The sequence below is a fragment of the Triturus cristatus genome, chromosome 2_2, assembly GCF_964204655.1.
Source record: "Triturus cristatus chromosome 2_2, aTriCri1.1, whole genome shotgun sequence".
Classification (NCBI taxonomy): Eukaryota; Metazoa; Chordata; class Amphibia; order Caudata; family Salamandridae; genus Triturus; species Triturus cristatus.
The window spans coordinates 474,408,382-474,424,968 of NC_140582.1; positions in this window are offsets into that span (position 1 = coordinate 474,408,382).

Genomic DNA, 16,587 nt, shown 5'->3' on the forward strand with positions numbered 1-16,587 from the left:
GTTCTTAAAAACTTCCGCCCCATTTCGCTGCTCCCAGCCCCCGCAAAAATGCTGGAAACCCATCTTAACTTGCATCTTGCAGCCTTTCTGGAAACCTCTGGCCTGTTAGATCACTCGCAGCATGGATTTAGGAGAGAGCATAGTACGGAGTCTGCCCTTACCATTGTGCTTGATAACATCCGCACTAGAGTTGATAAGGGTCAGACCACTCTCCTTATCCTGTTGGATCTTACGGCTGCGTTTGATACCCTGTCTCCTTCAGTTCTAACATCTAGGCTGAGGGAAGTAGGGGTGGAGGGGCCCGCATTAAATTTGCTGGCCTCCTTTCTGAGCCAGAGGGAACAGAGAGTTAAGCTGGGGGAGTTTTTATCTCCATCCCTTCCTGTGCATTGTGGGGTCCCTCAGGGGTCGGCATTAAGTCAGACCCTTTTTAACATCTATGTGACCCCACTTGCCAGGCCTATTAGATCTTATGGGATGGAGGTAATCTCCTATGCCGACGACACGCAGATATTGATGTCTTTCACCCAACCTGCCATCTCTGCTGCCTCCAATTTTAGACACTGTATGGAGGCAGTTGCTCAATGGATGATTTGCAATTCATTGAAGCTTAGTGGCGAAAAGACAGAAATTCTGGTGTTTGGAGGAAAGGAGACCATCTGGTCGGCGGATTGGTGGCCCATTTCGCTGGGTGAGTGTCCGTTAACCACTACGTTGGCCAGAAACCTAGGAGTCATGATTGACCCTACCCTGGGGATGGGTCAGCAAGTAAAGAGAACTATTTCCACTTGCTGGGGTCTAATAAACATCTTACGGAAGATTAAACACTATCTGTCCCTTCAAGCCAGAAAACAAATTGTTATTGCTTTAATAGGCTCTAGACTTGATTATTGCAATGCCTTATATTTAGGCATCAACAAGGGCTTGTTATTGCGACTTCAAATGGTGCAGAACGCTGCCGCCAAGTTTGTATTAGATTTGCCTAAGCGGGCCTCTGCTTTGGCTGCCAGAAAGACATTGCACTGGCTCCCAATTGAGGCCAGGATTTCTTTTAAGTCTCTGTGTTTGATTCACGGGGCTTTGGCTACAAATAGATCTGGAGGCCTAAGGGACCTGCTGGCCCCCTATACCCCTTCCAGATCCCTCCGTTCTACGAATAAATTCTTGCTATCAGTCCCCCGGGTTTGTAGAGCTAAGTGGGGGGGCAGAGCTTTTTCAACTTTGGCTCCTAAGTTGTGGAACACTCTACCAGCGGAAATTAAATTCCTTCCCTCAAAGCAAGCCTTTAGGAGGGCCCTTAAGACGTGGCTATTTGCCAAAGCCTACCCTTAGTTTTGATCTGCCTTTTATGATTTTACTTGGTTAGGCGCCTTGATGCCCTCGGGCTTAGTTGCGCGTTTATAAATTTTCATTCATTCATTCATTCAATTAGACTTAACACATGATGTTGGTGATTTGTAAGTGACATGCCTAAAGCTGTAAACGTAGAGCTCAATTGATGGCATGGTGAGAGAGATGACCACCAAATCTCACTGGATCCCCATGTTCCAATACTCCCAAAGTATGTGGAAGATGCCTGATTTATTTTGTTAGACTCATTAATAGTTTTGTTTTCTTCCAAATGCACATTTTACACCAATGTAAGTTATTAGGAAGGTACAGTTGTCCTGTCTATTAAACACACTAAATATTATTCAGTATTTACATTTGTACTTGAATCATAGGTACTTCCAGTGCACATTTCTTTCAGTACACACACATTTCCAGATAGGCCTGCTCTCTCCTTGAGCACAAGGAAGTAAAACACCATGTACGGCATAATGCCAACATTTGAAAGCAAGAAGAGGGACGTTTAAAAAAAACAAATCTGGTGAATTTTTTTTACTTGCATTAATTTGGAGGCAATTTTAGGGAGGTGACAGCAAAAATAAAGCTGTATGTGGTTTAAAAAATTGTGAGTCACCCTGCTGAGACACGTGTGTTGGCACATATGACATGGGTAGAAATGGAAGTGCATGCAAATCTTCTTCAAGCGCAGAAACACTTTGGCAATGGGGCCTGCATGCATAGGGGTGCTATCTAGCACTGTAAGTGGGATAAAACAAGTTTGAGAGGGTACTCTAAAAAAGGCAGGGACAAAGAAGTGTAACTAGGAATATTTTATTAGAGGTGCCTCCTGAGTAATATGAAATACCTTGCAATATGATTATAATACCTTCATCAGCTTCATCCCAATTATTTTAAGGAAGAAAAATGCAATGGGTCAAGGGAGCCACGGGTCGAACAAGTTTGGGAACCACTGCCCTAGAGTACCTGGCAGTGGGTGAGTCTGAGATACAGTAGATCAGTAACTACATTTATTTATTCATATGATTTCTCTGTTACTTGTCCTACCACAGGGGAGATCACCATGGTCGCTCTGTTTCTACACAGGAGACTTCACCTTTCACGATTGCATAAAGCACAGTGACTTTTGCCACATTAATGCACTCAAACAATTTTTTTATTGTATGGTTAATAAAACCCCATTATAAAAAATAAATACCTGACAGTTAAAAACAGTAAAAAGTCCTTCAAACATTTCACAAATACAGTTAAGAAATCAGGTCTACACACGGTTATTCGAAAATCATGGAGATGAGCAATTTTATCTCTCATTTATAAGCAGGGCCACTAGAATTATGCGACAAGTGAGGGCCAAATTATGCAGCAGAGTTGAGTAAATTATGCAGAAAGAAAATCCAAGGTATGCGGCATATTGCAGCACATTTTGTTATAGTGTGACTTCTTTATTTTGACATTTTTAGGTCTCGCTAGAGTCAGCGCATGCGTTGCACTTGCGAGAAATTTAGTAGGTGGTTTAAAAGTGCTACCCAGGCCGGCCACCAGCTTGCTATTACGTGCACAAGCGCGCGACGTGCACAGCACTTTTTTCCGTCGCACGCACGTGTACGCACAACTCGCATCACCACTCGCATTTTTTTTATTTCATTTCGCGGACGCGCGGCCAATGCACACGTGTGCTGCCTGCTTGTTGAAGTTGCAGCTAGTGATTTTTGAAAAGTGGTGGCCGTAATACTTACCCAGAATTGTAGCGGGTAAAGACAATGACATCTTGAGTAGTGGTGGGGTTCTTCGTGCTACATCTACCCTCCTTCACTCAGTGTGGAATGAGTTTCTAAAAGGAGTGAGTGGTCCTGCCATGTACAAGGTACCAAGTGAGCATTTCCATCGTGTCTGATGGCCTGGCTCCCTTGTGCTGACACAATGGCATCTTCCTTTCACCTTGTCCTATTCTTCACGCTCGCTTACTCATTCAGTGTCTTTTGTTTACTGTGATGTTTTCTGAAATATATTATTTTAGCTGTAATGCCTTCAATTATTTTACACTTGCACACAATTCAGAGTGTCCACGCCCTTTAGCGGCTGACAAAGAAAATTAACTCCTAATCTGAGCTCTTTCATAGTTGGCTTGGTTAATTAATTCTCTTTTGTGGTGGAATTGAGGATATGCATGCATTATGGTAAGTGTGAAGGTGTTTTTTAATGGGAGGAAAAGAAAGAATAAGGTGTGTACAACCAAAACAGAACCGTAATTATTGTTCAAGTATCGACGAAAAAGCACGCCGTTTTACTCCTCTAATTAGCAGCGGCCTAGATGTTCATGCTTTGCAAGTTGACGGGACGTTTTAGTCCCTGCACTGGAACTGCTGAATTACAATTCCATCAGAAGTAAACATTTGTGTTGGGAAACAGTGTGCGCACAACCTCTGCCCTACGCAGCAGCTGTGCTGGGACAATGACAGAGCAAAGCTTCTACTCAGGGAAATCCGGGCTGGCCTCGAGGAGAACATGTCACGTTGCATAGCGCTGATGCGCCAGGTGCGCGCCCCTGCAAGAAGCGTGTGCAGCATATGCCTGTCGTAGAAAACGGCTTAACTATTCTTCACCTACACCGGTGAATTGAAAGGGACAGGCAGGGATATCATAGTTCAGAATAATGTTCAGGGGCCACAGAGGGCTGCCACAAGCGCCGCTGTGCATTGTTCTGTACAGTGAAAACATGTAGATAACATTTGTATTTTTTGGGTGAGAAATCCTGGTTTCATTGGGCCTTCTAACGCTCGCCTTTCAGTACAAAAAAACAATAATCTGTGGGCAAATAGATGATTTTATTTATAATGTCTGCCAAAACATTGTGATTAGCGTTCACAATTTTAGGTATGCACATTGAACTATCTGAGGCTATGTGCCATACAGTGTAGTGTGACTTTTTTATTCCTAGGTCAGATGCACATTTGAGCCATAACCGTCTTTGAGGAATTTTAGCAATGAATTTACTGTTTTTTTATTTTGTTGATGAATAATCCTATTTCTCTACCTATTGTAACACGCATTGGCATAGCCAATAGGTCTCGCTTTTGGGACCTTATAAGTATTTAGTTATGCAGCATAATATCCTTGGTGCCACAACAATAACTGTTGCATGGTTAAACACTTATAAGGTCCCAAAGGCGAGACCTATTGGCTATGCCAATGCTTGTTAAACTTGCTAACACTGTATGGGCATTGGTTGCACCTTATTAGTACCCATTTGGCACACAAATATATCAATAGGTAACAGAAAGGTGACCAGTCCAGCTTTGCACAGGGCCTTCCACTGCGCAGCAACATGTGTCGCTGCATTTTTAGTAACTTGTTAACCGTTTCAGCCAGAAACAACTTTTCTTTTGTTAAAATCAGCAGTTTATGCCGCAGATGATGGATTATGTGGCAAATACTGCAAATCTATAATTATGCAAAAATCGCAGCAGCCGAACAATCACATAATTCCAGTGGCCCTGTCTATAAGTTAGTAGTGGACACATGGAAGCTGGCACTCATTTATGAGGACTGGGATTTATTCTTCATCATTCGACTTTCCCACAGAGCAAGAGAGTGAAAGGCAGCAAATGGAGACAGAAAGAGAAAGTAAGGTAGAAAAACAGTAACAAAGCGATAAAGCAGGGAGGAGAAAGAACTTGGAAGAATTTGCAAAAGTGAGATAGAGTCATGTGTCAGGGTTCCTGAAGAAAGAATCATTCGACGGAATCGAAACTGGGCAGTGTTGGAAGGCGACCTCATAAGAAAAACTTTCAGGCTCAGCACAAATAAGCACTGAATAGAGATGGAATAGAACCATAGATTGAAAGAAAAGGGTTTAATTTGCAAAGCATTTACCTAAACACGGTCATCACTATCCATCTTCCTCACCAGTCCCCAAAATGAAGGTTGCTGATGTCAGGGAATGAGAAAAAAGTGCTAGACCTTTAAACTTTATAAACTCTTTTAGCCTCTCCTCACTGGTGAACTGCCTATATAAAGCTCATTCTGTCTAACACCAGGGTATCTTTGGCCACCTAGTTAGAACAGCTGTTTCTTCAGAATGTTCTTGAAAGGCATCAGTGCATAGGAGGGCCGAGGGTCTAGCAGAAAGGATTTGCAAAGATTTGATCTTGTACTGAAAATGTCTTCCCTCGTTTGGAAGCAAGGCAGCACCAAGATTGCCTGAATCTACTGCACAGATGTGTTCCTGTAGGTAAGGCCCGATTCTGTTACCTAAATATTTTGGGGGCTCTCACTAAAAGCATTTATAGATAAGGCACAGTTCCCACCCTGTGCCCTAGTGCGGCAACACCATTCGTAGGTATGCCCCCAGAGCAATGTTTTGGACTTTCTGATGACCCATTTGGAAGACAGCCGTAATATAATGCATTGTAGTGGCTGAGGCACGTCTTGACTGTAGATAACTACAATGGCCTTTGATGGATGGCAAGAGCAGAATTTGAAATCATTTTGGGAGATGGTGAAAGCAGCCGCACACAGTAGACCTGTCCTGATGTTACACTTCCATACACATCCTTAAGTTTATGAAGCCTGAGTTCCCACAGCTATGAGAATAAAAGGTTAAGTTACACACTAAGGGGAGTCTTTTCGTTGGCTCACTTATTTAACCCCGTCTCCTTAGTTCAGAGGGGTTACTCTCTTTGTTGGTGACAGCCCAAGAATAACCAAGACACCACAGTAATGAGTATGAGGACCCAGCCCAAAAGCAGGGATGGCGCAGTCCAAGGACTCCATAGTAGTGGATCCTTATAACCATAAGATGGAGCGGGGGTCTTCAAATTGGAGGGGGCAGGCCCTTCTAGGGGGTCTTCAAGAGATCTCAGCACAACCAGAGACATTTTAAGGCATGGGCAATGCGCGCTCTGGCCCAGGGCCACATCCTTTCAAAGGCCCCCCTGACAGAGCAAGCTCTGTTCTGTAGATAATCTTTCCCTGTTGACCTTGGATAATTTTTAAACAGATTATTTTAAATACTGTTTTCCTTTAATTTATTGTAAACGTGGGTGATGTGTGAGAGTCTATTAAAGACGTTTTGCAGAAAAATGTTGTGTTTATGTTTTATGCAACATTCATAAAAATGTTTATTCTAGATCAAAACAGGACCTCATATATGATAAATGGGTGGGGTCACAAAGGTCATTTGTAGTAATTTTAGTGAGCTGCTTCTGTGTTACAATATTGAAAACACAGTTCACTATCCCCGAATATTAGATGCAAACACATTTAGAATTTGGAGGAGTGTGCCTGTGCATTTTCAGTGAGCTGGCCAGAGAGGGCTTGAAAGGGCTGAAACTGGATCATAGATTCAAAGCTGTTGCATACAGGGGCCCCCAAAAAACATTTGGCCCAGGTCCCCCAAAATCCTTAAGATGTCCCTGATGAAAACAGTGAAAAAGATGAACAATTACACCATTGTGCTATATCAGATAATATGTGCTGGCATATAAGTGCTGTTATATAATATACTCCTTCCTACCTATCAGTTACCTAACTTAGTTTTGCCTAGGGTGGGTGTGAGAGACTGGCTCAGTATATGATGTACACTTATTCAAGTGGAAACCTTGCACTGATCCAGACAACCCTTATGATGATTTTAGTGGTCTTAGACAAACTTGGGGGCATATCAACAACAACCGGCGATAACTATCTCTAAGCTCACTTAGCGCTAGGATAATTATCGCCGGCTAGCGTGAATTTTTATCGCTGAGATAGCGTGCTATTAGCAACGCTTATCTCATTAGCGATAAAAATCCTCACGCTAACAGGCTAACGTGAGATTATCGCTGGAAAGCCAGCGATAATCTCACGTTACCTTGTTGATAGGGACAGGCAAACTTAGCCATGATATCCTCCTTCCATAGGATATCATGGCTAAGTCAGAAAAATACCAGATGTAAAAAAGCAGCGTTAACCGCGGTTAGCGCTGCTTTTTTTGTCTCTAACAGGGTTAGCGACATTCTTGATAATAGGAGAAATGTCGCTTAGCGACATTTCTCCTATTATTTTACTCTGCAACGCCCCCTTTGCATCTCATTAGAGATGCAAGGGGAAGCGAAGAGTAAAAGGGTGCTAACATGCAAATTTGCATGTTAGCACCCTGTTGTTGATAGGGTGCTAGTTTTATCTCTGCTTTTTTGGCTTTTAAAGCCAAAAAAGCAGAGATAAAGGCCTTGTTGATATGCCCCTTAGAAAGCTCTCTAAGTGGTAACTGTGGAGAGAACCCTTCAGGCTTAGTCCAGAAGGAATGTAAAGCAGCTTGTTTTACCATAACAAAATCTTATAGGTATAGATTACATGAAAACGAACCACACAGTGTATTCATAAAAATATGTATTTATTATAGGACACTCGTCTACATATACAGATATCTCCTAGCTGGAGATATACACAATGCACACAATACAAATAGTGGGGTGCGAACCACGTCTCTAGTCAAGACAATACTCAGAGGATGTAGAAGTGCCGGGGACCCAATGAACCACCGAAGGTGAGTATTTAGGAGCCCCAGGGAGGTCGTGTCCAGTGTAGAAACACAACAGCATTCTCCGTACAAATCAACATGTAAGTTGCAGTTGCAGAAAGAGGACCCTTCCCAGTGGACCCTGATGAAACCCCATGGAAGACAAGAGATTGGAGAGCCACCCTGCTGTGGATACCCTTGAAACCAGGTCACCTGCAAAAGGGAAGCCTGGTGCGTTGGTGTGAAGTGGCGTTGGAAACCGTCATCGAACTCAATGGGGGACTTCAGGTAGATGCTGCTGCTGGAGAAGGTGAAAGTTTCGGGTGGAACTCAAAGGTGGATTCAAGGTGGAGAGTACCTGCAAGCAGAGGGGACAGAGTCTAGGTCACTCCGGGGTGACCAGGGGGCATGGAAGACGAGTGCCCACCGATGTCAGGTGCTGTATATGGAAGATGACGGTGAGCTTGGAGCTGCAGCTGTTAGGACCAGGCGATGCTGTGAAAGACGAGCCATTCACAAGCTGTTGCATGTCGGATGTCGAGAGTTAAGGGGTTGGTGTCCGTAGGGAGCGCCAACAAGCCTTGGCAACTGCAAACAATGTGGAAAGCGAAGAAGGTGCAGTGACAGGACCAGCAAGGCACAGGAGTCTCACCACAAGTAAGGGCAGGCCTCGAGTAATCAGGGGAGCCCAGAGAAATTCAAAGGCGACCCTCGCTAGGACCCACAGGCTGGAGGCACTGGAGTTACAAGAAGACCTTGAGCAGCTCACCAAAGATGCAAGCCCACAATCCAGGTGATGTGGTGTGGACAAAGATCTTGGTCACTGGATTTGCTTGAGGTTTCAGCTACTTGGAGCCCGAAGATCTTGATGGAAGGATGCCAACAAGCCTTTGCAACTGCAAATCATCACAGTGCACAGGGGTTCAGTTCCTGCATCTCCGATGAGGGATACTGGCCTCAAAAGTATTGAGAGGACAGGGCAAGCCTCGACAGATGTGAAGAATTACCACCTGTGTTGCTGAGCCTTTCTGAGTCCGTTGGAGCTCAGGATCGGCAGACCAGTCATCTTAGTTGCTGTGTCTGCAGATGCCGGGAAGTGACTCCTTCACTTCAAGAGAGATTCCTTCAGGTGTCTTGGATGTCCACAGGCCCTGGACGGGTTCCTGTATAGAGCACAGGCACTTTGCAGCAGCCGAGCAGGGCGAAGAGATCAGGAGCAGCAGGAGTCTTACTGGTTGCAGCCTTGATGCCCAGAGCGAATTCCAGCGAAGTCAAGAATGCCCAAATGGTCGAAGTTGAAGTGGTGTCCGAATTGAATCATATCCCATGACGAATCTGGAGACCCACCCTCTGATAAGCCCTTAAGTCCCCTAAGGAAAGGGTTGGGATGATTCAGGGTTCCCTCCCAGGGGAGGGGTTGGACAGTGGGAAGGATAATCCCATGCGGTTGTCCAGTTTCACACCAGAATGGGAGCCAACGGCTCCCTGAACTGGTTTGAACTGGACTATGCAAGGAGGGCACCAAATGTGCCCTTCAAACACACTGAGTGGCGCTGGCAAGCGATCCCACCTGGCCCCAATACACAAAATGTTGTCTGGGAGATGGTCACACTTCCCTGTGACAGGATAAATATTGTTCTACCTTCCCCAGCATGAGCTTGGCTCAGCAGCAGGAGGGCAGAATTGTGTCTCTGGTTGGCAGCAGCCATGTTGTGCTGTCCGGGTCTAGAAGACTGGTACCGGGAGCACTGAGGGACTAACGGAGGGCCTTTACAGTGCTTGGAATAATACCTCAGTGTGGGAGTATGATTCCAACATGTTTGATACCAAACATGACAGAGTTCGGACATGGTGCCCCTCTATATGTTATGTGGCTGTCTCCATTACAACCCAGGAGAATGGACTCCGAAGGTTGTAGGGGTGTCCTGCTAATGTAAAGGCCTGCTGTAGTGGTGACTTATAGGTTTTAAGTGCTGTAACCCTAGATATAGGGAACATATATCTGTTGTAAGTGGTGTTAGCATCAGCGTACACAGGCTGCAACGGCAGGCATGTAGTGACAGTTTAAATGGTCTCCCATAGTTGGCATAATACATGCTTCAGCCTATGGGGGACCCCTAGGGACTGATAAAGGTACCCCAGTATCCAATCTTGGATGTACCTAAGTACCATAAAAATTTAGGGGAGAAAGCAGAGAGACTGATTAGCAGGATCCCAGTCAGACTAGACAGAAACAGTATAGCAACAGTCAAAAAGTGGGGGTAACCATAAAAGCAGATCCTACTTTCCTACAGTGGGTGATCTGTCAAAATCCCTTCCAGGTGATCTAACTCCCCATTACCCCCATTACCCATGGGTAAGTGTCATATGGCTGCCCATCTTGGTGTAGAACTGAACATACCTCATAGAGGAAGCAGGAATCAGCTGAGCTGGAATTCCAGGATGCAGTGAACTTGCAGTGTCAGCAAAGTGCTACTCTAACAAACAAGACAGTGTTGTTGTTTATATAGTAAACAACTCCCATGCTGTGAAGCCGAAGCCCCAGTCAGGCCGCTATTGTTTATTCTATTGTGATAGCATTGTTGCCTTATGGACAATAACAAGATAACAACATTTGCGCAGTGAACTTTATCTCTTGTACAAAATGTTCAAGGTATTGTGACAGTGTGCCTACGATGTTGAAATGTCAGTAATGCAGTTTCAGAGAATATTATCCTGCACAGACACACAAACAATGTATGTCAAATGTCACTGCGTTTAGGAAGGAAGGCAACTGTGAAACGTAAACATGTTAAAATGATGGTGTTTCTAACCGGGCCTACTCTTTGGATGTGAGATGATAAAAAGCTATTCCTAGACAATGCTATAATATAAGGGCCAATAAGTGTAAAAAAAAACAAAATATAAAAATGTGACTGCTTCATTAACAGCCAAGAGCATAGTGAATGCCACTTTAAAAAATGTTAAACTATAAAAGAAATAAAGAAAGGTTATTTTTCTTAAAACATTTTTTTAGCATATAAAAGCAAAACCAAATTAAAAAGTACCATGACTTGAAACTGCCAACTTGTTTACGTGTTCTGAGAGATAGAAGAACCACTGCTGTTCCCAGCCACCACAGACAATATTCTCAGAGGCACCAGTCTGATCAGATCCATACAGCAAATATGTTCCCATCCATCCCCCTCAGCAGCTGCCAAGGGAGGAGTAGCTAGTACTGATTCTGCAGAAGCCGAGCCAAGATCCAGAACACTAGGAGCAGAAGCCTCCCAGGAAGGCTCGTAGAATGGGTTCAGACGCAATGACAATCACCACAGACAAAAGTACAGGTGAGCTATCAATGGACTAACAAGTAGGGAAATGTCCTGAGAATTAACAAGTTGTATTCCTATGTATATATCCAGGGCATACTTGAAACTGAACTGAAGACAGACAGAGGAATACATGCTGTACCTAGTGTAGCCAAGTCGGCTAAAAAGGACAAGAACAATGTTCATTTAATTCCAGCAGCAAGGATGTGCCAAAACATTGTATCATGTGTTCACAACACAGGAGCATATGTGGAAGTGCCAGTTCCTTTGGCCTCATGATGGGAGATACATTGGGAAGTTTAAAAAAATAAAAGCACAGTCCTGACAATCAGGAACAGGGCCAGCAGAAAAATGATTCCAAGCACGGAGTATATGCATGATGGAATAACTCTGAAGACTGTCTGGAAGGTGCTAACCAACCCAGAGCCAATCATCTTGAAAAAGTGTGCTACTCTTGTGGGACTAGGTTTGTTAAAAATGAGGTGCACATGTTCCCCAAAATAGTGTGGAAAGTTAATGTAGAGTAGCAACTGTATTTCAGAGGAGGACCTTGCAGCTTGAATATCAAACATCTCCCGTGCAGATGTTAAGGCCACATCCTTTTGGAACAATGAGGCTTTCAGTCTGCTTAAGGCATCAAAGTGCATATTTGAAAACTTCATCGAAGACCAAAGCATCGTTTCCCCAACTGTGTGGATAGGTGGAAACAGAACTTAAGTGCAACAGGTCACGACCGCATAAACCGTCACCAGATAGGCAATGCCCACATTCATCCCACAACAGCCTTGGTCAAATAACTTCCATTGGATAGCAATCTGACAGCTGGATGGATCACAGCAAAACCCTTTAGATACCATGACAAATTTGTCCTTGATGTATTGCATGGAAAAGTTCAGCTCAGTGACATATTCGCTCTAATCTGTGACTACCCATGTTGTAAAGAAGACATGTCACTATGTATAATGTCTGTTGCAGACAATACAATGTTACCTTGAGAGTAAATCCTAGCAGACAAGGTGGTCATATAATTTTCAAATACTGCCAGAGCCCTTTCAAAATTAGCCCTGTCAATCTTGCACAGTCATTCAGCAGCCTTATGCTTGGAAACTTTCCACACTTCTTTGTATATTGCATACAAGAAGCACTTTTGACTTGATCTTTGAGAATCAGTTTTTAGCCAATCTAGGCATAACTTCCCAACATTGTAAGTTACCACCCAGGAGGTTTTTGTCTGTGCATAATGAGGGTTCTTAAATTCATTGGTATCACTCATGAAATGCGCCTGACATCCATTAGTATCTAATGGCCACACTAACCATCCCTTCTGATTGGTACTCAATGAATTGTATGCACCCTTGCACAGAATAGTGTCAAATGTTTCCTCTGTGTAAATTGTGAACTGTTGCCACATCGCAAAACATGCAAATGTTGGAATGTTTGGTGTCTATTATCTTAGCCAGGCCAAGACAAGATGTTTACTGCACAGTTTTGTTCATGAAAAACCAATTGATGTGCTATAAGGCATGCTCTAAGTAAAACCTTGTTCCCTTGAACCTGCCAATCTTTATTTCCCCAAATAGATTTTAAATCATATTTGTTCTTCCAAAAGTCAAACCCTTAAACAGACAGGTGGGAAAGAAAACATGCTGAATAAATCAGCTTAGTGCCAGTGAGCATAGGTTTTAAAACCCTAGAAGTTGTAAGTTTATAATAAAAGGACACCGGGTCAGCTGGAATGTGACCAGAAAAATATGCAAATTTGTGCAATTATTTTGAACTACCCCTTAGTGGTGTACAGCAGTGTTCCTATTGTGTTTAATTTAATACTGCACATGGAATGCTTGCTTTATGCAAGAAATGGTGACCATGATGTTGGATATAGAACATTTCAATATAATCAGTTGTGTCATCATGTTGTAAATTGCAACTACGATGTGATTAAGCATTTACTAAAGACATGAATTCTCCTGCCTTACACATGTCTCTTTCGTTATGTTGACTGAAGTTTGGACTCCATTTTGTATTGTCATGTCTCCACGTGCGCAACACGAGGAGAGTCCTATCTTCGTGTTAGTTGCTCTTGTAATCTGCCTAGTAACAGTCTATAAATAGTTCCTTTGTCCGCCTGGCGCATGCCCAGACTTGACCACATCTGTTATCAGTTAGTCCTTGCTTGACCATGTTTTCGCGGGCTTAAGGAGTATGTCAGCTCCGCCCACATATTGATCTTGTATTGAAAATGTCCATAAAAGGTAACATTCTTCGCCTCATGTTGTATCCTCCCACTTATGAGCCCCTCTGTTGTGTATAAAAGGGGACCGTGTACGAAAGTTCTTTGTGCTACTCTATGCAATACTGAAGGGTATTGTATGGATTGTAGGACCACCCTTAAGGGTTAATAAACTCTGTCTTTGTACTTTGCAGTTTCCGTGCCAACTTCCTTATAGATTCCTTTACAGGAGAGCAAACCCTTGTGTCCTGCGGGCCTAGCTGGGGCCTGTATTCAACAATTGGCGCCCAACGTGGGGCTCATCGGCGACTCGGATGCTCGAAGGATTGGTCGCGACGAAGGTGAGGAATTTGGCCGGGGATGTGATCACTGCCAGAGGCATTTTAGCCCTGGCATCCCGAGGTTTTTCTTCCTTCCCTTCCGACCTGACCATCTGGGTGGCGCCGGTCCTCGACTGAGACCTCTTCTGTCGGTCCTGCCGTGACAGCCGTTTGGGCGAATTTTGGAGCTTGGCAGTTGGAATCTGGACTCTTGATTGGTAAGAACCGTTGTACGGTACTTGCTCCGAGTTTTTTGAAGCCTGGGTTGGCTATTTGAGTTTGATTTGGGATGACCGGTCATATCTTGTATTGATTATTGTGAGAATATATGCGTTGCAACACATATAGGCAGGTAATGTGGAGATATTTCTCCGGAACTGTGTAACTTTGAACAGCACAACGTTTAAGTGCCATTTTTTTGATAATACTGCATATTTTGCATTATTTTTGAGCATGCCTGCTTTTAGCGCACTCCGTAAGTGGTGCTGCTGTTTTGGAAACCGGTTAAACCTCGAGGAATCTGCTCCAGCTCCCCCAGAGGGGACTCCTAATAGGGATATGTATGTGAAGCATGGTCTTTCCTCCATAATGTACAGCACAGTATGGAGGAAATATACCAAAAAGGATCCTGAGTTACGGTGGCCGTTGTATGGGTCGTTTGATATACGTAAGATTGAGTATGTGGAACAGTGTATGTGTAAACGGCGTGCTCGTCAAGACATGTTTGAATGTGTGCGATTATGGGTGAAGGAAGTGCGTGAGCGAGAGAAACGTGAGAAAGCGCTGTTTGATAAAGAGCAACGAAAGAATGATCATGTGAGAGCACAGGAAGCAAAGCGTCGGGAGGAAAGAGAACAGACGGAGAAGCAAGAGAAAGAACGCAGGTTACAAGTCTCGGGTCAATATGCTGTTCGACAGCCACTCTATCCTGTCCTTAATAATCATGACGATGATTTTTATTTATTAGATCGTTCTCCGCCTCATTATGTCAGCGCGTCTGCCTCGAAGCCACAAGATTCTGGATCGGGTTCGAGTAAGGTAGACACGCGGTCCATGTTATCGGCTGAGCGAATGGGTGAGCTTCGGCAGTTTTCCTATCGTGCATGTAAGGGCAAGTTATCCCTTGCTGAGTTGTTGGATTCTTGGGAGTCGTGGCAGGATAGAGAAAGGTTGTATTTCTTGGGACACTTTTCTGATGAAGTGATTGCTGCCTTTCGGAAATATTCCAGTGTCTTTGAACCTGACGATGTGGTATTAGATGCTAAAGCATTGCGTAATGGTGTTTTCTCTCCCTCTAAGGCGCCTGAGGCGGTTCGGCGACTGTTTGCGTTGCGGGATGCGGCGAAAGATCTTAAAGAGAAAGCGCGCCAACAACTTGAGGAGGAAAAGCGGTCGGATTCGCGTACCGGAGGCGGCCATTCATCCACCTCTCAATCAGATAAGAGCGATCTAGTGCATGCTAAACCAATGCGCGAGGCGGCGCCTTTGTATGTTCCTCCTAAAGGAACGGGGACTAGCTCGGATATTACCTCCGCCGATGCTAAGGGATATTTTGTGTATAATTGGGTTTATACTCCCTGGCACAGGGCTGACGTCATGGCATTAAAGAATGCGTTGCCTGATCCCCGCAAGAATCCAGCGGCCTTTTACGAAGAAGTCGAGGGGGCCTTGAATTCTTGTATTATGACCCTAGCAGATATAGATTTGTTCTTTGGGCTTATTCTACCACCAGATATGTGGCGATCTGTGCGGAAGGTGGATGATGCTGCCACTTTTAAGGCTCGATGGTCTGAGCTTGAGGATGAGGATAGGGAGAGAAAGCCCGCGCAGAAACCACCTCAGATTATCTTAGATCTCCCTGCTGCTATTCTGACTAAGTTGAAGACAATCATTCCCCCTAAAAAGATTGACTGGAATATGCTAGCCTCGTGCAAGCAGAAAGTCGATGAATCAGTTGCAGATTTCTTTACGCGCTTTGAGGAGATGTTTCATGATTTTAGTGGTCAGTCCCTTACGGATGATACGGGTCGGCACCTTTTTGCTGATAAATATGTGGCGAATTTATTACCGGCGATTGCAGCCCGCCTAAAAGCGAGTGAAAGTTCTTGGTCCACTGCGACCCCGACAGCCCTCCTGACTATAGCTCAGTACTATGAGCGCCAGGAGCAAGAAGCGAAGGGGCAGGAGGAGAAGAAATCGAAGGATTTAAAAACAAAGGTGATGTTAGCACAAGTATATGGTCCGCCCCGACGGGGTGTAAATAGAGGTAGGGGAGGATTTTATGGTCCTCCCTCGGGCCGATCTGATCTGAATAGGAATCAATGTGCGTATTGTAAGCAATTGGGACACTGGGCCAGAGATTGCCCAGCGTTGCATGCTTCGCGTCAGGGACACAATCAGGGTGGCCCGAGAGGTAGAGGGGGTTTCTCGAATTTTAGAGGGAATTCTAATGATCACGCTCGTTTTGACCCTGCCGGGCAGCAACGAGATACGTCTAATGTTTTCGATCGACAAAACCAGTATCAAGTGTCGGGGATTGACCGTTCTGGGTACCATGATTCTCAGCATGCATAGGAATGCGTTGGATGGGGGTTAGAATCAGTTGAGGTGCCGGTTGATCAGAAGGGTCCTTACGTATCAGCTGAGGTTTTGGGTTCTACTGATCAGTTCCTAGTGGATACAGGAGCGACTCGTAGTGCGCTGTCTAAACAATTGGTTCCGAGGGCTCCCCCATCTGGCTTAATGGTTACATCGGTAGGGTTTGATGGTACACACTCCCGAAGCCCTCTTTCGCAGCCCCTCACATTTCAGGTTGATTCCTTTTCTGCACCCTGTCCGTTTTTGCTTGCCCCGAACACGCCGGACAATATTATGGGCCTT